This window comes from Lampetra fluviatilis, chromosome 48 (assembly GCF_964198595.1).
Source record: "Lampetra fluviatilis chromosome 48, kcLamFluv1.1, whole genome shotgun sequence".
NCBI lineage: Eukaryota > Metazoa > Chordata > Hyperoartia > Petromyzontiformes > Petromyzontidae > Lampetra > Lampetra fluviatilis.
This window is the reverse complement of record NC_136322.1, coordinates 8,172,895-8,200,486: the sequence shown is the minus strand read 5'-3', so window position 1 is coordinate 8,200,486 and position 27,592 is coordinate 8,172,895. Positions and strand designations below refer to the sequence as shown.

The 27,592-nt window shown below is 51.1% G+C and overlaps 1 long non-coding RNA gene across 1 annotated transcript in view; it reads left to right on the top strand.

The window, feature by feature from the left end:
• The first annotated feature begins 14,855 nt into the window (after positions 1-14,855).
• Positions 14,856-27,592, top strand: part of LOC144948230 (uncharacterized) — a 17,615-nt gene continuing 4,878 nt past the window's right edge. The window contains exons 1-3 of the long non-coding RNA XR_013640125.1: positions 14,856-14,970; positions 16,776-16,820; positions 26,704-26,724. This is a non-coding gene — a long non-coding RNA (uncharacterized LOC144948230). The remainder of the gene's footprint in view (positions 14,971-16,775; positions 16,821-26,703; positions 26,725-27,592) is intronic.

The following is a 27,592-nucleotide window of genomic DNA, read 5'->3' as shown; positions in this document are numbered from 1 at the left end:
TCTGCGTCTCTCTCTCTCATTATCATCGTGGTGGCTAGGAGATGTTAACTGTCTCGCCTGGTATACAGGAGGTCGTGGGTTCGATCCCATATACTATAATGCTCTGATAGTATATGCACTGTCTTTGAAACTGATTGGTATTTGAAACTAATTGGTCCACACTTAGGCTCCAAAGAAAGCTGTCTCTGATGTGGATCAATCAGTTTCAAAGACAATGCATCATATACCACCAGAGCATGTTTTTTGTTTGCATGTTCCCCACAATCACTATGTGTGTGTGGTTAATGCAGACATGATTCCTTTCAAACGGTTGCTGTTTGGCGTTCGAACACCTTAACACAACCGTTTAATGGCCAGAGATGGTCTATCACGCACCTATCGTTATATACGAACGCCGGCAGGATTGGGCGAAAATAAAATAAAAAAAATCCCGAGTGGCCAACTTTTTTCACGCACCGCTACGTCGTCTTCGTCTCATTCGTCTGCTGTGTCTCAGGCAATGGCCGCCGCCAACAGAGCCGCCATTAACGGAACCACTGCCAACGGAATGGCCGCCATCAATGGAACCACCGCCAATGGAACCACCGCCAATGGAACCACCGCCAATCCAACTTCCGCCACCGGAACCACCGCTAACGGAACCACCGCCAATGGAACCACCGCCAATCCAACTTCCGCCACCGGAACCACCGCTAACGGAACCACCGCCAATGGAACCACCGCAAACGGAGCGGGTGAGCGAGCGAGCGATGAGGCGAGCTAGTGGTACAGACACGTGCGTGTGTGTGTACCACTCGCTCGCCGGGTGAGTGAGCGGGTGAGCGAGTGGTACAGACACGTGTCTGTACCACTCGCTCGCCTGATCGCTCGCTCACCGGGTGAGTGAGCGGGCGAGCGAGTGGTACAGACACGTGTGTGTGTACCACTCACTCACCTGATCGCTCGCTCACCAGGTGAGTGAGCGGGTGAGTGAGTGAGTGAGCGGGCGAGCGAGTGGTACAGACACGTGTGTGTGTACCACTCACTCAACTGATCGCTCGCTCACCAGGTGAGTGAGCGGGTGAGTGAGTGAGTGAGCGGGCGAGCGAGTGGTACAGACACGTGTGTGTGCACCACTCACTCACCTGATCGCTCGCTCACCAGGTGAGTGAGCGGGTGAGTGAGTGAGCGATGAGGCGAGCGAGTGGTACAGACACGTGTGTGTGCACCACTCGCTCACCTGATCGCTCACTCACCGGGTGAGTGAGCGGGTGAGCGAGCGAGCGATGAGGCGAGCGAGTGGTACAGACACGTGTGTGTAGCACTCGCTCACCTGATCGCTCGCTCACCGGGTGAGTGAGCGGGCGAGCGAGCGAGCGATGAGGCGAGCGAGTGGTACAGACACGTGTGTGTAGCACTCGCTCACCTGATCGCTCGCTCACCGGGTGAGTGAGCGGGTGAGCGAGCGAGCGATGAGGCGAGCGAGTGGTACAGACACGTGTGTGTGTGCACCACTCGCTCACCTGATCGCTCGCTCACCGGGTGAGTGAGCGGGTGAGTGAGTGAGCGATGAGGCGAGCGAGTGGTACAGACACGTGTGTGTGTACCACTCACTCACCTGATCGCTCGCTCACCGGGTGAGTGAGCGGGTGAGCGAGCGAGCGATGAGGCGAGCGAGTGGTACAGACACGTGTGTGTGTGTAGCACTCGCTCACCTGATCGCTCGCTCACCAGGTGAGTGAGCGGGTGAGTGAGTGAGCGATGAGGCGAGCGAGTGGTACAGACACGTGTGTGTGTACCACTCACTCACCTGATCGCTCGCTCACCAGGTGAGTGAGCGGGTGAGTGAGTGAGTGAGCGGGCGAGCGAGTGGTACAGACACGTGTGTGTGTGCACCACTCGCTCACCTGATCGCTCGCTCACCGGGTGAGTGAGCGGGTGAGCGAGCGAGCGATCAGGCGAGCTAGTGGTACAGACACGTGTGTGTGTACCACTCGCTCACCTGATCGCTCGCTCACCAGGTGAGTGAGCGGGCGAGCGAGTGAGCGATGAGGCGAGCGAGTGGTACAGACACGTGCGCGTCTACACTACGCTATACTCTGCTGGCAGACTGAAATTGCACGTAGACTAACACCGCACGTGGACTAACACTGCACTAACACTGCACGTAGACAAACATTGTACATAAACTAACACTGCACGTGGACTAACACTGCACTAACACCGCACGTGGACTAACACTGCACTAACACTGCACGTGGACTAACACTGCACTAACACTGCACGTAGACTAACATTGTACATAGACTAACACTGCACGTAGACTAACACTGCACTAACACTGCACGTGGACTAACACTGCACTAACACTGCACTAACACTGCACGTAGACTAACACTGCACGTAGACTAACACTGCACTAACACTGCACTAACACTGCACTGACACTGCACGTAGACTAACATTGTACATAGACTAACACTGCACGTAGACTAACACTGCACTAACACTGCACGTGGACTAACACTGCACTAACACTGCACTGACACTGCACGTAGACTAACATTGTACATAGACTAACACCGCACGTAGACTAACACTGCACTAACACTGCACGTGGACTAACACTGCACTAACACTGCACGTGGACTAACACTGCACTAACACTGCACTAACACTGCACGTAGACTAACACTGCACGTAGACTAACACTGCACTAACACTGCACGTAGACTAACATTGTACATAGACTAACACCGCACGTAGACTAACACTGCACTAACACTGCACATGGACTAACACTGCACTAACACTGCACTGACACTGCACGTAGACTAACATTGTACATAGACTAACACTGCACGTAGACTAACACTGCACTAACACTGCACGTGGACTAACACTGCACTAACACTGCACTAACACTGCACGTAGACTAACACTGCACGTAGACTAACACTGCACTAACACTGCACTAACACTGCACGTAGACTAACATTGTACATAGACTAACACCGCACGTAGACTAACACTGCACTAACACTGCACATGGACTAACACTGCACTAACACTGCACTGACACTGCACGTAGACTAACATTGTACATAGACTAACACTGCACGTAGACTAACACTGCACTAACACCGCACGTGGACTAACACTGCACTAACACTGCACGTGGACTAACACTGCACTAACACTGCACTGACACTGCACGTAGACTAACATTGTACATAGACTAACACCGCACGTAGACTAACACTGCACTAACACTGCACGTGGACTAACACTGCACTAACACTGCACGTGGACTAACACTGCACTAACACTGCACTAACACTGCACGTAGACTAACACTGCACGTAGACTAACACTGCACTAACACTGCACGTAGACTAACATTGTACATAGACTAACACCGCACGTAGACTAACACTGCACTAACACTGCACATGGACTAACACTGCACTAACACTGCACTGACACTGCACGTAGACTAACATTGTACATAGACTAACACTGCACGTAGACTAACACTGCACTAACACTGCACGTGGACTAACACTGCACTAACACTGCACTAACACTGCACGTAGACTAACATTGTACATAGACTAACACTGCACGTAGACTAACACTGCACGTAGACTAACACTGCACTAACACTGCACTAACACTGCACGTAGACTAACATTGTACATAGACTAACACCGCACGTAGACTAACACTGCACTAACACTGCACATGGACTAACACTGCACTAACACTGCACTGACACTGCACGTAGACTAACATTGTACATAGACTAACACTGCACGTAGACTAACACTGCACTAACACTGCACTGACACTGCACGTAGACTAACATTGTACATAGACTAACACCACACGTAGACTAACACTGCACTAACACTGCACGTGGACTAACACTGCACTAACACTGCACGTGGACTAACACTGCACTAACACTGCACTGACACTGCACGTAGACTAACATTGTACATAGACTAACACCGCACGTAGACTAACACTGCACTAACACTGCACATGGACTAACACTGCACTAACACTGCACTGACACTGCACGTAGACTAACACTGCACGTAGACTAACACTGCACTAACACTGCACTAACACTGCACGTAGACTAACATTGTACATAGACTAACACCGCACGTAGACTAACACTGCACTAACACTGCACATGGACTAACACTGCACTAACACTGCACTGACACTGCACGTGGACTAACACTGCACTAACACTGCACGTGGACTAACACTGCACTAACACTGCACTGACACTGCACGTAGACTAACATTGTACATAGACTAACACTGCACGTAGACTAACACTGCACTAACACTGCACGTGGACTAACACCGCACGTGGACTAACACTGCACTAACACTGCACGTGGACTAACACTGCACTAACACTGCACGTGGACTAACATTACACCGCACCGCACACTCATCCATGCGTCCCCCACGTTATCTCTCGCAGTGCCTTCAACCGTGCGCAACCTCACCGTCACCGGGCTCACCAACAGCTCCATGACGCTGGCGTTCTCCAGCACCGACGACTCTGCCGGCACCGGCACCGGCACCGGCTATGACGTGGAGCTGGTGCACGTGCCGGGCTGGTCGCAGCCGGGAGCCACCGTCGCGGTGAGGAACTCCACGACGGTGAAGACGTTCATCAAGGTTACGGGACTCCTGGCCGGCACGGCGTACGCGGTGACGGTGCGGGTCAACTCCACGGCGGGCGGCGTCCTGGGAGAGGCCGCAAACCTCACGCAGATCACCAGTGAGTGCGGTGGCCGGGGAGTGTGGTGTGTAGTGTATAGTGTAGTGTATAGTGTAGTGTATAGTGTAGTGTATAGTGTAGTGTATAGTAGTGTATAGTAGTGTATAGTGTAGTGTATAGTGTAGTGTATAGTGTAGTGTATAGTAGTGTATAGTGTAGTGTAGTGTGTAGTGTAGTGTATAGTGTAGTGTATAGTGTAGTGTATAGTGTAGTGTAGTGTGTAGTGTAAAGTGTAGTGTATAGTGTAGTGTAGTGTATAGTGTAGTGTATAGTGTAGTGTATAGTGTAGTGTAGTGTGTAGTGTAGTGTATAGTGTAGTGTATAGTGTAGTGTATAGTGTAGTGTCGTGTGTAGTGTAGTGTATAGTGTAGTGTATAATAGTGTATAGTGTAGTGTATAGTGTAGTGTAGTGTATAGTGTAGTGTATAGTGTAGTGTATAGTGTAGTGTATAGTGTAGTGTATAGTGTAGTGTAGTGTGTAGTGTAGTGTATAGTGTAGTGTATAGTAGTGTATAGTGTAGTGTATAGTGTAGTGTATAGTGTAGTGTAGTGTGTAGTGTAGTGTATAGTGTAGTGTATAGTGTAGTGTATAGTTTAGTGTATAGTGTAGTGTATAGTAGTGTATAGTAGTGTATAGTGTAGTGTATAGTGTAGTCTATAGTGTAGTGTATAGTGTAGTGTATAGTGTAGTGTAGAGTGTAGTGTATAGTAGTGTATAGTAGTGTATAGTGTAGTGTATGGTATAGTGTATAGTGTAGTGTATAGTAGTGTATAGTGTAGTGTATAGTGTAGTTTATAGTAGTGTGGTGTATGGTGTAGTGTATAGTAGTGTATAGTGTAGTGTATAGTGTAGTGTAGTGTATAGTAGTGTATAGTGTAGTGTATAGTAGTGTATAGTGTAGTGTATAGTGTAGTGTATAGTGTAGTGTATAGTGTAGTGTAGAGTGTAGTGTATAGTAGTGTATAGTAGTGTATAGTAGTGTATAGTATAGTATAGTGTATAGTAGTGTATAGTGTAGTGTATAGTGTAGTTTATAGTAGTGTGGTGTATGGTGTAGTGTATAGTAGTGTATAGTGTAGTGTATAGTGTAGTGTATAGTAGTGTATAGTGTAGTGTATAGTAGTGTATAGTATAGTGTATAGTGTAGTGTATAGTGTAGTGTATAGTAGTGTATAGTGTAGTGTATAGTGTAGTGTATAGTGTAGTGTATAGTGTAGTGTATAGTGTAGTGTATAGTAGTGTATAGTAGTGTGTAGTGTATAGTGTAATGTATAATAGTGTATAGTGTAGTGTGTAGTGTAGTGTATAGTGTAGTGTATAGTGTAATGTATAGTAGTGTATAGTAGTGTATAGTGTAGTGTATAGTGTAATGTATAGTAGTTTATAGTAGTGTATAGTGTAGTGTATAGTGTAGTGTATAGTGTAGTGTATATTAGTGTATAGTAGTGTATAGTGTAGTGTATAGTGTAATGTATAGTAGTGTATAGTGTAGTGTATAGTGTAGTGTATAGTAGTGTATAGTGTAGTGTATAGTGTATAGTGTAGTGTGTAGTGTAGTGTATAGTGTATAGTAGTGTATAGTATAGTGTAGTGTATAGTGTAGTGTATAGTGTAGTGTATAGTGTAGTGTATAGTGTAGTGTATAGTGTAGTGTATAGTGTAGTGTATAGTGTATAGTAGTGTATAGTGTAGTGTATAGTGTAGTGTGTAGTGTAGTGTATAGTGTAGTGTATAGTAATGTATAGTGTAGTGTATAGTGTAGTGTATAGTGTAGTGTAGTGTATAGTAGTGTATAGTGTAGTGTATAGTGTAGTGTATAGTGTAGTGTATAGTGTAGTGTAGTGTATAGTGTAGTGTATAGTGTAGTGTATAGTGTAGTGTAGTGTATAGTGTAGTGTATAGTGTAGTGTATAGTGTAGTGTATAGTGTAGTGTATAGTGTAGTGTATAGTAGTGTATAGTGTAGTAGTGTGTAGTGTAGTGTATAGTAGTGTATAGTGTAGTATACAGTGTAGTGTATAGTAGTGTATAGTGTAGTAGTGTATAGTGTAGTGTATAGTAGTGTATAGTGTAGTGTATAGTGTAGTGTATAGTAGTGTATAATGTAGTGTATAGTGTAGTGCATACTAGTGTAGTGTATAGTGTAGTGTAGTGTATAGTAGTGTATAGTGTAGTGTATAGTGTAGTGTATAGTAGTGTATAATGTCGTGTATAGTGTAGTGCATACTAGTGTAGTGTATAGTGTAGTGTAGTGTATAGTAGTGTATAGTGTAGTGTATAGTGTAGTGTATAGTGAGTGGGTGAGGCAACGTTGGCTCACCCACTCGCTCACCATCACCCATCCCGTGGCCTCCCACCAACCCCCTCTCCTCCCCCCTCTCCAAGAACCGTCGCCCGTGGTGTCGCTCGCCTCCACCTGGACCGGCGACTCGCTCACGGCGAGGTGGCAGCCCGAACCGACGGACCTCAACAAGGCCCACTACTCCTACGAGACTTGGACGTGGCGTGTCCGGGGGGGCGGTGACGGAGAGACCCGCGGATCGTCGCGCTCCCAAGTCGACAAAAGCCCCTCCCCCTGTACCTCCTCCTCCCCCTCCTCCTCCCCCTCCTCCTCCTCCTCCTCCTCCTTCTCCTCGTCGTCCCCAACCTCATCGTCGTCCACCACCTCCTCCTCATCGTCACCGTGGTACTCCTCCACCAACGTGACGGAGGTGACCGTGGCTGGGCTGGAACCCGCCACGGAGTACCGGGTGGACGTGCGGGCGGTCGTCCGAGGGCAGGCGGGCGACTGCGTCACGCTCACCGGCGCGACGGGTGAGCGGGTGGTGGGGGGTGAGCGGGCGGGTGAGCGGGTGGGGTGAGTGGGGGTGGTGGGGTGAGTGGGGTGAGGGTGGCGGGGAGAGTTTGGGTGGTGTGGGGTGGAGTGGAGGGGGGGCGTGTGAGTGAACACACTTTCCTCTCTGATGAGTTGGTGGTCTAGGCAAGGCTGAGTTGGTGGTCTAGACAAGGCTGAGTTGGTGGTCTAGACAAGGCTGAGTTGGTGGTCTAGACAAGGCTGAGTTGGTGGTCTAGACAAGGCTGAGTTGGTGGTCTAGACAAGGCTGAGTTGGTGGTCTAGGCAAGGCTGAGTTGTTGGTCTAGACAAGGCTGAGTTGGTGGTCTAGACAAGGCTGAGCTGGTGGTCTAGACAAGGCTGAGCTGGTGGTCTAGACAAGGCTGAGTTGGTGGTCTAGGCAAGGCTGAGTTGGTGGTCTAGACAAGGCTGAGTTGGTGGTCTAGACAAGGCTGAGCTGGTGGTCTAGACAAGGCTGAGTTGGTGGTCTAGACAAGGCTGAGTTGGTGGTCTAGACAAGGCTGAGTTGGTGGTCTAGACAAGGCTGAGCTGGTGGTCTAGACATGGCTGAGCTGGTGGTCTAGACAAGGCTGAGTTGGTGGTCTAGACAAGGCTGAGCTGGTGGTCTAGACAAGGCTGAGTTGGTGGTCTAGACATGGCTGAGTTGGTGGTCTAGACAAGGCTGAGTTGGTGGTCTAGACATGGCTGAGCTGGTGGTCTAGACAAGGCTGAGTTGGTGGTCTAGACAAGGCTGAGTCGGTGGTCTAGACAAGGCTGAGTTGGTGGTCTAGACAAGGCTGAGTTGGTGGTCTAGACAAGGCTGAGTTGGTGGTCTAGACAAGGCTGAGTTGGTGGTCTAGACAAGGCTGAGTTGGTGGTCTAGACAAGGCTGAGCTGGTGGTCTAGACAAGGCTGAGTTGGTGGTCTAGACAAGGCTGAGTTGGTGGTCTAGACATGGCTGAGCTGGTGGTCTAGACAAGGCTGAGTTGGTGGTCTAGGCAAGGCTGAGTTGGTGGTCTAGACAAGGCTGAGCTGGTGGTCTAGACAAGGCTGAGTTGGTGGTCTAGACAAGGCTGAGTTGGTGGTCTAGACAAGGCTGAGTTGGTGGTCTAGACAAGGCTGAGCTGGTGGTCTAGACATGGCTGAGCTGGTGGTCTAGACAAGGCTGAGTTGGTGGTCTAGACAAGGCTGAGTTGGTGGTCTAGACAAGGCTGAGTTGGTGGTCTAGACATGGCTGAGCTGGTGGTCTAGACAAGGCTGAATTGGTGGTCTAGACAAGGCTGAGTTGGTGGTCTAGACAAGGCTGAGTTGGTGGTCTAGACAAGGCTGAGTTGGTGGTCTAGACAAGGCTGAGTTGGTGGTCTAGACAAGGCTGAGTTGGTGGTCTAGACAAGGCTGAGCTGGTGGTCTAGACAAGGCTGAGCTGGTGGTCTAGACATGGCTGAGCTGGTGGTCTAGACAAGGCTGAGTTGGTGGTCTAGACAAGGCTGAGCTGGTGGTCTAGACAAGGCTGAGCTGGTGGTCTAGACAAGGCTGAGTTGGTGGTCTAGACAAGGCTGAGTTGGTGGTCTAGACAAGGCTGAGTTGGTGGTCTAGACAAGGCTGAGTTGGTGGTCTAGACAAGGCTGAGCTGGTGGTCTAGACATAGCTGAGCTGGTGGTCTAGACAAGGCTGAGTTGGTGGTCTAGACAAGGCTGAGTTGGTGGTCTAGACAAGGCTGAGTTGGTGGTCTAGACAAGGCTGAGTTGGTGGTCTAGACAAGGCTGAGTTGGTGGTCTAGACAAGGCTGAGCTGGTGGTCTAGACAAGGCTGAGCTGGTGGTCTAGACATGGCTGAGCTGGTGGTCTAGACAAGGCTGACTTGGTGGTCTAGACAAGGCTGAGTTGGTGGTCTAGACAAGGCTGAGCTGGTGGTCTAGACAAGGCTGAGTTGGTGGTCTAGACAAGGCTGAGTTGGTGGTCTAGACAAGGCTGAGTTGGTGGTCTAGACAAGGCTGAGCTGGTGGTCTAGACATGGCTGAGCTGGTGGTCTAGACAAGGCTGAGTTGGTGGTCTAGACAAGGCTGAGTTGGTGGTCTAGACAAGGCTGAGTTGGTGGTCTAGACAAGGCTGAGTTGGTGGTCTAGACAAGGCTGAGTTGGTGGTCTAGACAAGGCTGAGTTGGTGGTCTAGACAAGGCTGAGCTGGTGGTCTAGACAAGGCTGAGCTGGTGGTCTAGACATGGCTGAGCTGGTGGTCTAGACAAGGCTGAGTTGGTGGTCTAGACAAGGCTGAGTTGGTGGTCTAGACAAGGCTGAGTTGGTGGTCTAGACAAGGCTGAGTTGGTGGTCTAGACAAGGCTGAGCTGGTGGTCTAGACAAGGCTGAGTTGGTGGTCTAGACAAGGCTGAGTTGGTGGTCTAGACATGGCTGAGCTGGTGGTCTAGACAAGGCTGAGTTGGTGGTCTAGACAAGGCTGAGCTGGTGGTCTAGACAAGGCTGAGATGGTGGTCTAGACATGGCTGAGCTGGTGGTCTAGACAAGGCTGAGTTGGTGGTCTAGACAAGGCTGAGTTGGTGGTCTAGACAAGGCTGAGTTGGTGGTCTAGACAAGGCTGAGCTGGTGGTCTAGACAAGGCTGAGTTGGTGGTCTAGACAAGGCTGAGTTGGTGGTCTAGACAAGGCTGAGTTGGTGGTCTAGACAAGGCTGAGCTGGTGGTCTAGGCAAGGCTGAGTTGGTGGTCTAGACAAGGTTGAGTTGGTGGTCTAGACAAGGCTGAGTTGGTGGTCTAGACAAGGCTGAGCTGGTGGTCTAGACAAGGCTGAGTTGGTGGTCTAGACAAGGCTGAGCTGGTGGTCTAGACATGGCTGAGCTGGTGGTCTAGACAAGGCTGAGTTGGTGGTCTAGACAAGGCTGAGTTGGTGGTCTAGACAAGGCTGAGCTGGTGGTCTAGACAAGGCTGAGTTGGTGGTCTAGACAAGGCTGAGTTGGTGGTCTAGACAAGGCTGAGTTGGTGGTCTAGACAAGGCTGAGTTGGTGGTCTAGACAAGGCTGAGTTGGTGGTCTAGACAAGGCTGAGCTGGTGGTCTAGACATGGCTGAGCTGGTGGTCTAGACAAGGCTGAGTTGGTGGTCTAGACAAGGCTGAGTTGGTGGTCTAGACAAGGCTGAGTTGGTGGTCTAGACAAGGCTGAGTTGGTGGTCTAGACAAGGCTGAGTTGGTGGTCTAGACAAGGCTGAGTTGGTGGTCTAGACAAGGCTGAGCTGGTGGTCTAGACAAGGCTGAGCTGGTGGTTTAGACATGGCTGAGCTGGTGGTCTAGACAAGGCTGAGTTGGTGGTCTAGACAAGGCTGAGTTGGTGGTCTAGACAAGGCTGAGTTGGTGGTCTAGACAAGGCTGAGCTGGTGGTCTAGACAAGGCTGAGTTGGTGGTCTAGACAAGGCTGAGTTGGTGGTCTAGACATGGCTGAGCTGGTGGTCTAGACAAGGCTGAGTTGGTGGTCTAGACAAGGCTGAGCTGGTGGTCTAGACAAGGCTGAGCTGGTGGTCTAGACATGGCTGAGCTGGTGGTCTAGACATGGCTGAGCTGGTGGTCTAGACAAGGCTGAGTTGGTGGTCTAGACAAGGCTGAGCTGGTGGTCTAGACAAGGCTGAGCTGGTGGTCTAGACATGGCTGAGCTGGTGGTCTAGACAAGGCTGAGTTGGTGGTCTAGACAAGGCTGAGCTGGTGGTCTAGACAAGGCTGAGTTGGTGGTCTAGACAAGGCTGAGTTGGTGGTCTAAACAAGGCTGAGCTGGTGGTCTAGACAAGGCTGAGTTGGTGGTCTAGACAAGGCTGAGTTGGTGGTCTAGACAAGGCTGAGTTGGTGGTCTAGACAAGGCTGAGTTGGTGGTCTAGACAAGGCTGAGTTGGTGGTCTAGACAAGGCTGAGCTGGTGGTCTAGGCAAGGCTGAGTTGGTGGTCTAGACAAGGTTGAGTTGGTGGTCTAGACAAGGCTGAGTGGTGGTCTAGACAAGGCTGAGCTGGTGGTCTAGACAAGGCTGAGTTGGTGGTCTAGACAAGGCTGAGTTGGTGGTCTAGACAAGGCTGAGTTGGTGGTCTAGGCAAGGCTGAGTTGGTGGTCTTGACAAGGCTGAGCTGGTGGTCTAGACAAGGCTGAGTTGGTGGTCTAGACAAGGCTGAGTTGGTGGTCTAGACAAGGCTGAGTTGGTGGTCTAGACAAGGCTGAGCTGGTGGTCTAGACAAGGCTGAGCTGGTGGTCTAGACAAGGCTGAGCTGGTGGTCTAGACAAGGCTGAGTTGGTGGTCTAGACAAGGCTGAGTTGGTGGTCTAGGCAAGGCTGAGCTGGTGGTCTAGACAAGGCTGAGTTGGTGGTCTAGACAAGGCTGAGCTGGTGGTCTAGACAAGGCTGAGTTGGTGGTCTAGACAAGGCTGAGTTGGTGGTCTAGACAAGGCTGAGCTGGTGGTCTAGGCAAGGCTGAGTTGGTGGTCTAGGCAAGGCTGAGTTGGTGGTCTAGACAAGGCTGAGTTGGTGGTCTAGACAAGGCTGAGTTGGTGGTCTAGGCAAGGCTGAGTTGGTGGTCTAGGCAAGGCTGAGTTGGTGGTCTTGACAAGGCTGAGTTGGTGGTCTAGACAAGGCTGAGCTGGTGGTCTAGACAAGGCTGAGTTGGTGGTCTAGACAAGGCTGAGCCCACCATTACACCACCCCCCCCCCCCTTACCCTCAGTGCGCCTGCCGCCGTTCGAGGCTTCTCCGTGTCCCGCACAATCTCTCGTAACCGACTCATCCATCCCGCTGGAGTGGCTCCCCGCGACCGCCGGACCGGGTCTGGTCGTCCACTACCGCATCAACGTCTCCACCTCCTCCTCCACCACCTCCACACCACCCTCCTCCAACTCCACCTCACAACTCCGCCTGGTCGATCGTCGTCGTCGTCGTCGTGGACGGCACGCGCACCGTGCTCAACGACCTTCGACCCGCCACGGCCTACAGCCTGCGGCTCGCCGCCTGCGATGGCCGCGATGGGGGCGGTCACGTGGGATGCCGGTGCCGACGTGGGGCTCGACGTCACCACCAGTGAGGAGGGGGGTGGGGTGGGGGGGGGGGGTAGGGGGGAGGGGCGGGGTGGGGTGGGGCGGGGGGAGGGGTGGGGGGAGGAGGGGGAGGGGCGGGGTGGGGTGGGGCGGGGGGTGAGGGGGGCGGGGGATGAGGGGGGGGGGAAGTGGAGAAGGATGCGGGGGGGAAGGGGGGTAGGGAGGGGGAGGGGGGGAGGAGGGGGAGGAGGAGTGGGAGGGGGGTGGAGGGGAGGGGGGGAGGGGGGGGAGGGGGGGAGGGGGAGGAGGGGGGGGGAGGAGGGGGTGGGAGGAGGGGGGGAGGAGGAGAGGGGGGAGGAGGAGGGGGGGAGGAGGGGGAGGAGGAGTGGGAGGGGGGTGGAGGGGGAGGGGGAGGAGGGGAGGGGGGAGGGGGGGTGAGGGCGAGGAGGGGGGGGAGGAAGGGGAGGAGGGAGGGGGGGAGGGGTGGGGCGGGGTGGGTGAGGGGTGTGGGGGAGGGGGGAGGGGTGGGGGGAGGGGCGGGGGGTGAGGGAGGAGGGGAAGTGGAGAAGGATGCGGGGGAGGGGGAGGGGGAAGGGGGGGGGGGTAAGGGGGAGGGGGGGGGAGGAGGAGGGGGAGGGGGGGGAGGGGTGGAGGAGGGGGAGGGAAGAGGGGGGGGAGGAGTGGGGAGGAGGGGAGAGGAGGGGGAAAGAGGGGGGGGGGGAAAGAGGGGGAGGAGGGGGGGAAGGGGAAGACCTCCCCTAGGTCGACTCAGCCTCAACTGAGTAGCTGGTGTAGCAGTGTGTAGTTGAGCATCGCTAGCACTGGGGAGACAAAAGGCGGCCGGGCGTGGTGCTGGCCACCCCACCCCCTCTGCGTGTGCCACAGTGCCGGTAGCCTTCACAGGTTGCTGCTGCTGCTGCTACTAACAGCACTTGCCCCTGCACGTGTGTCTGTGTGTGTGTGTCTGTGTGTGTGTATCTGTGTGTGTGTGTCTGTGTGTGTGTGCTCTGTGTGTGTGTGTGTGTCTGTAGTGTGTGTGTCTGTGTGTGTGTGTCTGTGTGTTTGTGTGTGTGTGTCTGTGTGTCTGTGTGTGTGTGTCTGTGTGTGTGTGTCTGTGTGTGTGTGTTTGTGTCTGTGTGTCTGTGTGTGTGTGTCTGTGTGTGTGTGTCTGTGTGTGTGTGTCTGTGTCTGTGTGTCTGTGTGTGTGTGTCTGTGTGTGTGTGTCTGTGTGTGTGTGTCTGTGTGTGTGTGTCTGTGTGTGTCTGTGTGTCTGTGTGTGTGTGTCTGTGTGTGTGTGTCTGTGTGTGTGTGTCTGTGTCTGTGTGTCTGTGTGTGTGTGTCTGTGTGTGTGTGTCTGTGTGTGTGTGTTTGTGTCTGTGTGTCTGTGTGTGTGTGTCTGTGTGTGTGTGTGTCTGTGTGTGTGTGTCTGTGTGTGTGTGTCTGTGTGTGTGTGTTTGTGTGTGTGTGTCTGTGTGTGTGTGTCTGTGTGTGTGTGTGTCTGTGTGTGTGTGTCTGTGTGTGTGTGTCTGTGTGTGTGTGTCTGTGTGTGTGTGTCTGTGTGTGTGTGTGTCTGTGTGTCTGTGTGTGTGTGTCTGTGTGTGTGTATCTGTGTGTGTGTGTCTGTGTGTGTGTGTTTGTGTGTGTGTGTGTGTCTGTGTGTGTGTGTCTGTGTGTGTGTGTCTGTGTGTGTGTGTGTCTGTGTGTCTGTGTGTGTGTGTCTGTGTGTGTGTGTTTGTGTGTGTGTGTCTGTGTGTGTGTCTGTGTGTGTGTGTCTGTGTGTTTGTGTGTGTGTGTGTTTGTGTGTGTGTGCCTGTGTGTGTGTGTCTGTGTGTGTGTGTCTGTGTGTGTGTGTCTGTGTGTGTGTGTGTCTGTGTGTCTGTGTGTGTGTGTCTGTGTGTGTGTGTCTGTGTGTGTAGGGGGGAGCGGTTAGCGCGCTGCGCTACGAACCTGGCGACCCGGGTTCGATTTTTGCTCACTGCCAACACCTGTGACGATTATCTGAACCGGTCCTGGGCCTCCCCTAGGTCGACTCAGCCTCAAATGAGTACCTGGTGCGGTGTGTAAACATCGCCACTGGGGAGACAAAGGCGGTCGGGCGTGGTGCTGGCCACCCACCCCCTCGTGTGCCGTTCCGGCCTTCATAGGTGCTACTCGCTAACAGCACTTGCCCTTACTGTTAAGGCTATACGGGGGATCTTTGTCTTTGTCTTTGTGTGTGTCCCAGAGGATCGCGTGAACCCCGCGGTGATCGCTGGGTGGGTTCTGGGCGTCACGTTGCCGCTGGTCGTCATCGGGGCCCTCGGCCTCCTCTACGTCAACCACAAGCGCCGGGTCCGACGGTTCGAACCTTCCCCCCACTCACACCCCCCACTAACACATCCCCCCCCCACTCACACCCCTCACTAACACCTAACCCCCCACTCACTCACACCCCCCACTAACACATCCCCCCCCCCCCACTCACACCCCTCACTAACACATCCCACCCCACTCACACCCCTCACTAACACCTAACCCCCCACTCACACCCCCCACTAACACATCCCCCCCCCCCACTCACACCCCTCACTAACACCTAACCCCTCACTCACACCCCCCACTAACACATCCCCCCCCCCCACTCACACCCCTCACTAACACCTAACCTCTCACTCACACCCCTCACTAACACATCCCACCCCACTCACACCCCTCACTAACACATCCCACCCCACTCACACCCCTCACTAACACCTAACCTCTCACTCACACCCCTCACTAACACATCCCACCCCACTCACACCCCTCACTAACACATCCCACCCCCCACTCACACCCCTCACTAACACCTAACCTCCCACTCACACCCCTCACTAACACATCCCACCCCACTCACACCCCTCACTAACACCTAACCCCCCACTCACACCCCTCACTAACACATCCCACCCCACTCACACCCCTCACTAACACCTCTCCCAACTCACACCCCCACTCACACCCTCCTCTCTGTGTGATGGGTATATGGGTCTATGTGAGGTGAGTTTGTGGGTCTCTGTGTGGTGAGTCTGTGGGTCTCTGTGTGGTGAGTCTGTGGGTCTCTGTGTGGTGAGTCTGTGGGTCTCTGTGTGGTGAGTCTGTGGGTCTCTGTGTGGTGAGTCTGTGGGTCTCTGTGTGGTGAGTCTGTGGGTCTCTGTGTGGTGAGTCTGAGTGGTGAGTCTGTGGGTCTCTGTGTGATGAGTCTATGGTTCTCTGCGTGGTGAGTCTGTGGGTCTCTGTGTGGTGAGTCTGTGGGTCTCTGTGTGCTGAGTTTGTGGGTCTCTGTGTGGTGAGTCTGTGGGTCTCTGTGTGATGAGTCTATGGGTCTCTGTGTGGTGAGTCTGTGGGTCTCTGTGTAGTGAGTCTGTGGGTTTTTGTGTGGTGAGTTGATGGCTCTCTGCGTGACGAGTCTATGGCTCTCTGCCTAATGAGTCTATGGCTCTCTGCGTGATGAGTCTATGGCTCTCTGAGTGATGAGTCTATGGCTCTCTGCCTAATGAGTCTATGGCTCTTTGCCTAATGAGTCTATGGCTCTCTGCGTGATGAGTCTATGGCTTTCTGCCTAATGAGTCTATGGCTCTCTGCGTGATGAGTCTATGGCTCTCTGCGTGATGAGTCTATGGCTCTCTGCCTAATGAGTCTATGGCTCTCTGCCTAACGAGTCTATGGCTCTTTGCCTAATGAGTCTATGGCTCTCTGCGTGATGAGTCTATGGCTTTCTGCCTAATGAGTCTATGGCTCTTTGCCTAATGAGTCTATGGCTCTCTGCGTGATGAGTCTATGGCTTTCTGCCTAATGAGTCTATGGCTCTCTGCGTGACGAGTCTATGGCTCTCTGCGTTACGAGTCTATGGCTCTCTGCGTGACGAGTCTATGGCTCTCTGCGTGACGAGTCTATGGCTCTCTGCGTGACGAGTCTATGGCTCTCTGCGTAACGAGTCTATGGCTCTCTGCGTGATGAGTCTATGGCTCTTTGCCTAATGAGTCTGTGGCTCTCTGCGTGACGAGCCTATGGCTCATGCATGCCGCGCGTCCTTCTCAAAGAAGTGAGTTCGTCACATCGAGATGATGCCAAAGTGATTGACGTCCGGTTACTACCTTGTCCGTGTCCGTCCGTGCATTCCCAGTGACAGCAAGCCAACGGTCATTGCGAACCACGCTCTGCCCTTGAAGTGAGTCGCTCCACCACCACCTGTGACGCTCGCTCGCCCTTGCATCTTTTCGCTACCTGAGAGCGTCGGATTCTTCTTCTTACACTCGTCAACAACAATGAAAAAAAAAAATTCTGACACCTTTATGCAAGGCATCATGTTTGCAATAACCGCAACACAAGCAGTCAAAATGCAAACAAAAAGAAACAACTCTGATGATGATTTTAGATTTGAAGCTTTCGTGACTGCAAGGATGCATATTCTTAGGTTGTTTCGGTAAAGTCACGTAGGTAAAAAAATTAAATTAATAAAAATAAAATAAAATAAAAGTCACGACGTTTCGGAGGCAACACACACGGAAACTTGTGTTGCCTCCGAAACGTCGTGACTTTTATTTTATTTAATTAATTTTGATGTTTTACCTACGTGACTTTACCGAAAAAACCTAAGAATCTGATGATGATGATAATGTATGTGCACTGTTCTTGAAGTTGATTGGTCCACACCCGAGACAGCTTTCCTTAGAGCCTAGTCTCCATTCGTGTTGGACCAGGTGACGCCTTTTGGCGTCAACTTCAAGGACAGCGCATATCATTATCATCATCAGAGTTGTTTATTTTTGTTTGAATTTTGACTGCTTGTGTTGTGGTTATTGCCAACATGATGCCTTGTATAAAGGTGTCAGTTTTTGTACCAGTTGAAAGGCTAAAAACCTATCACTATATTTTGCGACTGGTAAAGGAGATGTCCCATAGTGTAGATGCTTTACCCCGAGCTCTCAATACTCTGATGGTGCGTTGTCTTTGAGTTGTGCGCCTTTTGGCGTCATCTGGTCCAACACCATGTGAGACTAGGCTCTAAGGAAAGCTGTCTCGGGTGTGGACCAATCAGCTTCAAGGACAATGCATAAATTACACTGGTCAACAAAAAAAAACCATTTTTTTCTGGCATGAACATTTGCAGCTGTTCTAGACTAATTTCAGGGTGCTGATGTTGAGTCTGTGGTGCAGTGTTGAGTCTATGGTGCAGTGTTGAGTCTGTGGTGCAGTGCTGAGTCTATGGTGCAGTGTTGAGTCTATGGTGCAGTGTTGAGTCTGTGGTGCAGTGCATAGTCTATGGTGCAGTGTTGAGTCTATGGTGCAGTGTTGAGTCTATGGTGCAGTGTTGAGTCTGTGGTGCAGTGCATAGTCTATGGTGCAGCGTTGAGTCTATGGTGCAGTGCTGAGTCTATGGGGCAGTGTTGAGTCTATGGTGCAGTGTTGAGTCTGTGGTGCAGTGCATAGTCTATGGTGCAGTGTTGAGTCTATGGTGCAGTGCTGAGTCTATGGGGCAGTGTTGAGTCTATGGTGCAGTGTTGAGTCTGTGGTGCAGTGCATAGTCTATGGTGCAGTGTTGAGTCTATGGTGCAGTGCTGAGTCTATGGGGCAGTGTTGAGTCTATGGTGCAGTGTTGAGTCTGTGGTGCAGTGCATAGTCTATGGGGCAGTGTTGAGTCTATGGTGCAGTGTTGAGTCTATGGTTGCAGTGTTGAGTCTATGGTGCAGTGTTGAGTCTATGGTTGCAGTGTTGAGTCTATGGTGCAGTGTTGAGTCTATGGTGCAGTGTTGAGTCTATGGTTGCAGTGTTGAGTCTATGGTGCAGTGTTGAGTCTATGGTGCAGTGTTGAGTCTGTGGTGCAGTGTTGAGTCTGTGGTGCAGTGTTGAGTCTATGGTGCAGTGTTGAGTCTATGGTGCAGTGTTGAGTCTGTGGTGCAGTGCATAGTCTATGGTGCAGTGTTGAGTCTATGGTGCAGTGTTGAGTCTATGGTGCAGTGTTGAGTCTGTGGTGCAGTGCATAGTCTATGGTGCAGTGTTGAGTCTATGGTGCAGTGCTGAGTCTATGGGGCAGTGTTGAGTCTATGGTGCAGTGTTGAGTCTGTGGTGCAGTGCATAGTCTATGGTGCAGTGTTGAGTCTATGGTGCAGTGCTGAGTCTATGGGGCAGTGTTGAGTCTATGGTGCAGTGTTGAGTCTGTGGTGCAGTGCATAGTCTATGGTGCAGTGTTGAGTCTATGGTGCAGTGCTGAGTCTATGGGGCAGTGTTGAGTCTATGGTGCAGTGTTGAGTCTGTGGTGCAGTGCATAGTCTATGGGGCAGTGTTGAGTCTATGGTGCAGTGTTGAGTCTATGGTTGCAGTGTTGAGTCTATGGTGCAGTGTTGAGTCTATGGTTGCAGTGTTGAGTCTATGGTGCAGTGTTGAGTCTATGGGGCAGTGTTAAGTCTATGGGGCAGTGTTGAGTCTATGGTGAAATGTTAAGTCTATGGGGCAGTATTGAGTCTATGGTGCAGTGTTGAGTCTATGGGGCAGTATGTATGGGGCAGTGTTGAGTCTATGGGGCAGTGTTGAGTCTATGGTTGCAGTGTTGAGTCTATGGTGCAGTGTTGAGTCTATGGTGCAGTGTTGAGACTCTGGTGCAGTGTTGAGTCTATGGGGCAGTGTTGAGTCTATGGGGCAGTGTTGAGTCTATGGGGCAGTGTTGAGTCTATGGTTGCAGTGTTGAGTCTATGGTGCAGTGTTGAGTCTATGGGGCAGTGTTGAGTCTATGGGGCAGTGTTGAGTCTATGGTGAAGTGTTGAGTCTATGGGGCAGTGTTGAGTCAATGGGGCAGTGTTGATTCTTTGGGGCAGTGTTGAGTCTATGGTGCAGTGTTGAGTCTATGGTGCAATGTTGAGTCTATGGGGCAGTGTTGAGTCTATGGTGCAGTGTTGAGTCTATGGGCAGTGTTGAGTCTACGGTTGCAGTGTTGAGTCTATGGTGCAGTGCTGAGTCTATGGGGCAGTGTTGAGTCTATGGTGCAGTGTTGAGTCTGTGGTGCAGTGCATAGTCTATGGTGCAGTGTTGAGTCTATGGTGCAGTGCTGAGTCTATGGGGCAGTGTTGAGTCTATGGTGCAGTGTTGAGTCTGTGGTGCAGTGCATAGTCTATGGGGCAGTGTTGCGTCTATGGTGCAGTGTTGAGTCTATGGTTGCAGTGTTGAGTCTATGGTGCAGTGTTGAGTCTATGGTTGCAGTGTTGAGACTATGGTGCAGTGTTGAGTCTATGGTGCAGTGTTGAGTCTATGGTTGCAGTGTTGAGTCTATGGTGCAGTGTTGAGTCTATGGTGCAGTGTTGAGTCTGTGGTGCAGTGTTGAGTCTGTGGTGCAGTGTTGAGTCTATGGTGCAGTGTTGAGTCTATGGTGCAGTGTTGAGTCTGTGGTGCAGTGCATAGTCTATGGTGCAGTGTTGAGTCTATGGTGCAGTGTTGAGTCTATGGTGCAGTGTTGAGTCTGTGGTGCAGTGCATAGTCTATGGTGCAGTGTTGAGTCTATGGTGCAGTGCTGAGTCTATGGGGCAGTGTTGAGTCTATGGTGCAGTGTTGAGTCTGTGGTGCAGTGCATAGTCTATGGTGCAGTGTTGAGTCTATGGTGCAGTGCTGAGTCTATGGGGCAGTGTTGAGTCTATGGTGCAGTGTTGAGTCTGTGGTGCAGTGCATAGTCTATGGTGCAGTGTTGAGTCTATGGTGCAGTGCTGAGTCTATGGGGCAGTGTTGAGTCTATGGTGCAGTGTTGAGTCTGTGGTGCAGTGCATAGTCTATGGGGCAGTGTTGAGTCTATGGTGCAGTGTTGAGTCTATGGTTGCAGTGTTGAGTCTATGGTGCAGTGTTGAGTCTATGGTTGCAGTGTTGAGTCTATGGTGCAGTGTTGAGTCTATGGGGCAGTGTTGAGTCTATGGTTGCAGTGTTGAGTCTATGGGGCAGTATTGAGTCTATGGTGCAGTGTTAAGTCTATGGGGCAGTGTTGAGTCTATGGTTGCAGTGTTGAGTCTATGGTGCAGTGTTGAGTCTATGGTGCAGTGTTAAGTCTATGGGGCAGTGTTGAGTCTATGGTGAAATGTTAAGTCTATGGGGCAGTGTTGAGTCTATGGTGCAGTGTTGAGTCTATGGGGCAGTATGTATGGGGCAGTGTTGAGTCTATGGGGCAGTGTTGAGTCTATGGTTGCAGTGTTGAGTCTATGGTGCAGTGTTGAGTCTATGGTGCAGTGTTGAGTCTATGGTGCAGTGTTGAGTCTATGGGGCAGTGTTGAGTCTATGGGGCAGTGTTGAGTCTATGGGGCAGTGTTGAGTCTATGGTTGCAGTGTTGAGTCTATGGTGCAGTGTTGAGTCTATGGGGCAGTGTTGAGTCTATGGTGCAGTGTTGAGTCTATGGTGCAGTGTTAAGTCTATGGGGCAGTGTTGAGTCTATGGTGCAGTGTTGAGTCTATGGTGCAGTGTTGAGACTCTGGTGCAGTGTTGAGTCTATGGGGCAGTGTTGAGTCTATGGGGCAGTGTTGAGTCTATGGGGCAGTGTTGAGTCTATGGTTGCAGTGTTGAGTCTATGGTGCAGTGTTGAGTCTATGGGGCAGTGTTGAGTCTATGGGGCAGTGTTGAGTCTATGGTGAAGTGTTGAGTCTATGGGGCAGTGTTGAGTCAATGGGGCAGTGTTGATTCTTTGGGGCAGTGTTGAGTCTATGGTGCAGTGTTGAGTCTATGGTGCAATGTTGAGTCTATGGGGCAGTGTTGAGTCTATGGTGCAGTGTTGAGTCTATGGGCAGTGTTGAGTCTACGGTTGCAGTGTTGAGTCTATGGTGCAGTGCTGAGTCTATGGGGCAGTGTTGAGTCTATGGTGCAGTGTTGAGTCTGTGGTGCAGTGCATAGTCTATGGTGCAGTGTTGAGTCTATGGTGCAGTGCTGAGTCTATGGGGCAGTGTTGAGTCTATGGTGCAGTGTTGAGTCTGTGGTGCAGTGCATAGTCTATGGGGCAGTGTTGCGTCTATGGTGCAGTGTTGAGTCTATGGTTGCAGTGTTGAGTCTATGGTGCAGTGTTGAGTCTATGGTTGCAGTGTTGAGACTATGGTGCAGTGTTGAGTCTATGGTGCAGTGTTGAGTCTATGGTTGCAGTGTTGAGTCTATGGTGCAGTGTTGAGTCTATGGTGCAGTGTTGAGTCTGTGGTGCAGTGTTGAGTCTGTGGTGCAGTGTTGAGTCTATGGTGCAGTGTTGAGTCTATGGTGCAGTGTTGAGTCTGTGGTGCAGTGCATAGTCTATGGTGCAGTGTTGAGTCTATGGTGCAGTGTTGAGTCTATGGTGCAGTGTTGAGTCTGTGGTGCAGTGCATAGTCTATGGTGCAGTGTTGAGTCTATGGTGCAGTGCTGAGTCTATGGGGCAGTGTTGAGTCTATGGTGCAGTGTTGAGTCTGTGGTGCAGTGCATAGTCTATGGTGCAGTGTTGAGTCTATGGTGCAGTGCTGAGTCTATGGGGCAGTGTTGAGTCTATGGTGCAGTGTTGAGTCTGTGGTGCAGTGCATAGTCTATGGTGCAGTGTTGAGTCTATGGTGCAGTGCTGAGTCTATGGGGCAGTGTTGAGTCTATGGTGCAGTGTTGAGTCTGTGGTGCAGTGCATAGTCTATGGGGCAGTGTTGAGTCTATGGTGCAGTGTTGAGTCTATGGTTGCAGTGTTGAGTCTATGGTGCAGTGTTGAGTCTATGGTTGCAGTGTTGAGTCTATGGTGCAGTGTTGAGTCTATGGGGCAGTGTTGAGTCTATGGTTGCAGTGTTGAGTCTATGGGGCAGTATTGAGTCTATGGTGCAGTGTTAAGTCTATGGGGCAGTGTTGAGTCTATGGTTGCAGTGTTGAGTCTATGGTGCAGTGTTGAGTCTATGGTGCAGTGTTAAGTCTATGGGGCAGTGTTGAGTCTATGGTGAAATGTTAAGTCTATGGGGCAGTGTTGAGTCTATGGTGCAGTGTTGAGTCTATGGGGCAGTATGTATGGGGCAGTGTTGAGTCTATGGGGCAGTGTTGAGTCTATGGTTGCAGTGTTGAGTCTATGGTGCAGTGTTGAGTCTATGGTGCAGTGTTGAGACTCTGGTGCAGTGTTGAGTCTATGGGGCAGTGTTGAGTCTATGGGGCAGTGTTGAGTCTATGGGGCAGTGTTGAGTCTATGGTTGCAGTGTTGAGTCTATGGTGCAGTGTTGAGTCTATGGGGCAGTGTTGAGTCTATGGGGCAGTGTTGAGTCTATGGTGAAGTGTTGAGTCTATGGGGCAGTGTTGAGTCAATGGGGCAGTGTTGATTCTTTGGGGCAGTGTTGAGTCTATGGTGCAGTGTTGAGTCTATGGTGCAGTGCTGAGTTTATGGGGCAGTGTTGAGTCTATGGTGCAGTGTTGAGTCTGTGGTGCAGTGCATAGTCTATGGTGCAGTGTTGAGTCTATGGTGCAGTGCTGAGTCTATGGGGCAGTGTTGAGTCTATGGTGCAGTGTTGAGTCTGTGGTGCAGTGCATAGTCTATGGGGCAGTGTTGAGTCTATGGTGCAGTGTTGAGTCTATGGTTGCAGTGTTGAGTCTATGGTGCAGTGTTGAGTCTATGGTTGCAGTGTTGAGTCTATGGTGCAGTGTTGAGTCTATGGGGCAGTGTTGAGTCTATGGTTGCAGTGTTGAGTCTATCGGGCAGTATTGAGTCTATGGTGAAGTGTTAAGTCTATGGGGCAGTGTTGAGTCTATGGTTGCAGTGTTGAGTCTATGGTGCAGTGTTGAGTCTATGGTGCAGTGTTAAGTCTATGGGGCAGTGTTGAGTCTATGGTGAAATGTTAAGTCTATGGGGCAGTATTGAGTCTATGGTGCAGTGTTGAGTCTATGGGGCAGTATGTATGGGGCAGTGTTGAGTCTATGGGGCAGTGTTGAGTCTATGGTTGCAGTGTTGAGTCTATGGTGCAGTGTTGAGTCTATGGTGCAGTGTTGAGACTCTGGTGCAGTGTTGAGTCTATGGGGCAGTGTTGAGTCTATGGGGCAGTGTTGAGTCTATGGTGCAGTGTTGATTCTATGGGGCAGTGTTGAGTCTATGGTTGCAGTGTTGAGTCTATGGTGCAGTGTTGAGTCTATGGGGCAGTGTTGAGTCTATGGGGCAGTGTTGAGTCTATGGTTGCAGTGTTGAGTCTATGGTGCAGTGTTGAGTCTATGGGGCAGTGTTGAGTCTATGGGGCAGTGTTGAGTCTATGGTGAAGTGTTGAGTCTATGGGGCAGTGTTGAGTCAATGGGGCAGTGTTGATTCTTTGGGGCAGTGTTGAGTCTATGGTGCAGTGTTGAGTCTATGGTGCAATGTTGAGTCTATGGGGCAGTGTTGAGTCTATGGTGCAGTGTTGAGTCTATGGGCAGTGTTGAGTCTACGGTTGCAGTGTTGAGTCTATGGTGCAGTGCTGAGTCTATGGGGCAGTGTTGAGTCTATGGTGCAGTGTTGAGTCTGTGGTGCAGTGCATAGTCTATGGTGCAGTGTTGAGTCTATGGTGCAGTGCTGAGTCTATGGGGCAGTGTTGAGTCTATGGTGCAGTGTTGAGTCTGTGGTGCAGTGCATAGTCTATGGGGCAGTGTTGCGTCTATGGTGCAGTGTTGAGTCTATGGTTGCAGTGTTGAGTCTATGGTGCAGTGTTGAGTCTATGGTTGCAGTGTTGAGACTATTGTGCAGTGTTGAGTCTATGGTGCAGTGTTGAGTCTATGGTTGCAGTGTTGAGTCTATGGTGCAGTGTTGAGTCTATGGTGCAGTGTTGAGTCTGTGGTGCAGTGTTGAGTCTGTGGTGCAGTGTTGAGTCTATGGTGCAGTGTTGAGTCTATGGTGCAGTGTTGAGTCTGTGGTGCAGTGCATAGTCTATGGTGCAGTGTTGAGTCTATGGTGCAGTGTTGAGTCTATGGTGCAGTGTTGAGTCTGTGGTGCAGTGCATAGTCTATGGTGCAGTGTTGAGTCTATGGTGCAGTGCTGAGTCTATGGGGCAGTGTTGAGTCTATGGTGCAGTGTTGAGTCTGTGGTGCAGTGCATAGTCTATGGTGCAGTGTTGAGTCTATGGTGCAGTGCTGAGTCTATGGGGCAGTGTTGAGTCTATGGTGCAGTGTTGAGTCTGTGGTGCAGTGCATAGTCTATTGTGCAGTGTTGAGTCTATGGTGCAGTGCTGAGTCTATGGGGCAGTGTTGAGTCTATGGTGCAGTGTTGAGTCTGTGGTGCAGTGCATAGTCTATGGGGCAGTGTTGAGTCTATGGTGCAGTGTTGAGTCTATGGTTGCAGTGTTGAGTCTATGGTGCAGTGTTGAGTCTATGGTTGCAGTGTTGAGTCTATGGTGCAGTGTTGAGTCTATGGGGCAGTGTTGAGTCTATGGTTGCAGTGTTGAGTCTATGGGGCAGTATTGAGTCTATGGTGCAGTGTTAAGTCTATGGGGCAGTGTTGAGTCTATGGTTGCAGTGTTGAGTCTATGGTGCAGTGTTGAGTCTATGGTGCAGTGTTAAGTCTATGGGGCAGTGTTGAGTCTATGGTGAAATGTTAAGTCTATGGGGCAGTGTTGAGTCTATGGTGCAGTGTTGAGTCTATGGGGCAGTATGTATGGGGCAGTGTTGAGTCTATGGGGCAGTGTTGAGTCTATGGTTGCAGTGTTGAGTCTATGGTGCAGTGTTGAGTCTATGGTGCAGTGTTGAGACTCTGGTGCAGTGTTGAGTCTATGGGGCAGTGTTGAGTCTATGGGGCAGTGTTGAGTCTATGGGGCAGTGTTGAGTCTATGGTTGCAGTGTTGAGTCTATGGTGCAGTGTTGAGTCTATGGGGCAGTGTTGAGTCTATGGGGCAGTGTTGAGTCTATGGTGAAGTGTTGAGTCTATGGGGCAGTGTTGAGTCAATGGGGCAGTGTTGATTCTTTGGGGCAGTGTTGAGTCTATGGTGCAGTGTTGAGTCTATGGTGCAATGTTGAGTCTATGGGGCAGTGTTGAGTCTATGGTGCAGTGTTGAGTCTATGGGCAGTGTTGAGTCTACGGTTGCAGTGTTGAGTCTATGGTGCAGTTTTGAGTCTATGGTTGCAGTGTTGAGTCTAAGGGCAGTGTTGAGTCTATGGTTGCAGTGTTGAGTCTATGGGGCAGTGTTGAGTCTATGGTTGCAGTGTTGAGTCTAAGGGCAGTGTTGAGTCTATGGGGCAGTGTTGAGTCTATGGGGCAGTGTTGAGTCTATGGTTGCAGTGTTGAGTCTATGGTGCAGTGCTGAGTCTATGGGGCAGTGTTGAGTCTGTGGTCCAGTGCTGAGTCTATGGGGCAGTGTTGAGTCAATGGGGCAGTGTTGATTCTTTGGGGCAGTGCTGAGTCTATGGTGCAGTGTTGAGTCTATGGTGCAATGTTGAGTCTATGGGGCAGTGTTGAGTCTATGGTGCAATGTTGAGTCTACGGTTGCAGTGTTGAGTCTATGGTGCAGTTTTGAGTCTATGGTTGCAGTGTTGAGTCTAAGGGCAGTGTTGAGTCTATGGTTGCAGTGTTGAGTCTATGGTGCAGTGCTGAGTCTATGGGGCAGTGTTGAGTCTGTGGTCCAGTGCTGAGTCTATGGGGCAGTGTTGAGTCAATCGGGCAGTGTTGATTCTTTGGGGCAGTGCTGAGTCTATGGTGCAGTGTTGAGTCTATGGTGCAATGTTGAGTCTATGGGGCAGTGTTGAGTCTATGGTGCAATGTTGAGTCTACGGTTGCAGTGTTGAGTCTATGGTGCAGTTTTGAGTCTATGGTTGCAGTGTTGAGTCTAAGGGCAGTGTTGAGTCTATGGTTGCAGTGTTGAGTCTATGGTGCAGTGCTGAGTCTATGGGGCAGTGTTGAGTCTGTGGTCCAGTGCTGAGTCTATGGTTGCAGTGTAGAGTCTATGGGGCAGTGTTGAGTCTATGGTTGCAGTGTTGAGTCTGTGGTCCAGTGCTGAGTCTATGGGGCAGTGTGTACGCGTGCATGTTGAACTTCTTTCGCACCGCACATAGCCAGCCGTGCTAATCGCTTGGCGCGGGTTATCACAGCTGAGTGATGGTGACTTAAAGTGTGGTGAGATCATCATTCCTCCTGTTCGGTGCGTTTCGTGTCTTGCAGGAAACAGAGGCGCATCTGCAAGTAAGGGCCCCGAATCACCGGCAAAGACAAAGATCCCCCGCGTAGCCTCTAACATGCTGCAGGGGCAAGTGCCGTTAGCTGGCACCTCACACACAGACGCAGACAAAGATCCCCCGTGTAGCCTCTAACATGCTGTAGTGGCAAGTTCCGTTAGCTAGCACCTCACACACAGACGCAGACAAAGATCCCCCGTGTAGCCTGTAACGGATTGTAGGGGCAAGTGCCGTTAGCTAGCACCTCACACACAGACACAGACAAAGATCCCCCGTGTAGCTTCTAACAGACTGCAGGGGCAAGTGCTATTAGTAGCGAGTAGCAGCAGCAACCTGTGAAGGCTACCGGCACTGTGGCACACACAGAGGGGGTGGGTGGCCAGCACCACGCCCGGCCGCCTTTGTCTCCCCAGTGGCGATGTTCACTACACACCGCTACACCAGCTACTCAGTTGAGGCTGAATGGACCTAGGGGAGGCCCAGGACCGGTTCAGATAATCGTCACGGCACAACAACAACCGCCACTACGCGGTGGTGATGTCACCGTGGCCCGAGTGCCAGGCTAGGTGCACTTTGAGGCCACGTGAATTCTCAAAGGCTCGATGACGACGATGATGACGACAATGACGACGATGACGACGACGATGATGACTACGATGATGACGATTATGACGATGATGATGACGACGATGATGATGATGACGCCGATGATGACGACAATAACGACGATGATGACGACAATGACGACGATGATGATGATGACGACGACGACGATGACGATTATGATGACGATGATGATGATGACGATGAAGACAATGACGATGATGATGACGATGATGACGACGATGACGACGACGATGATGACGACAATGATG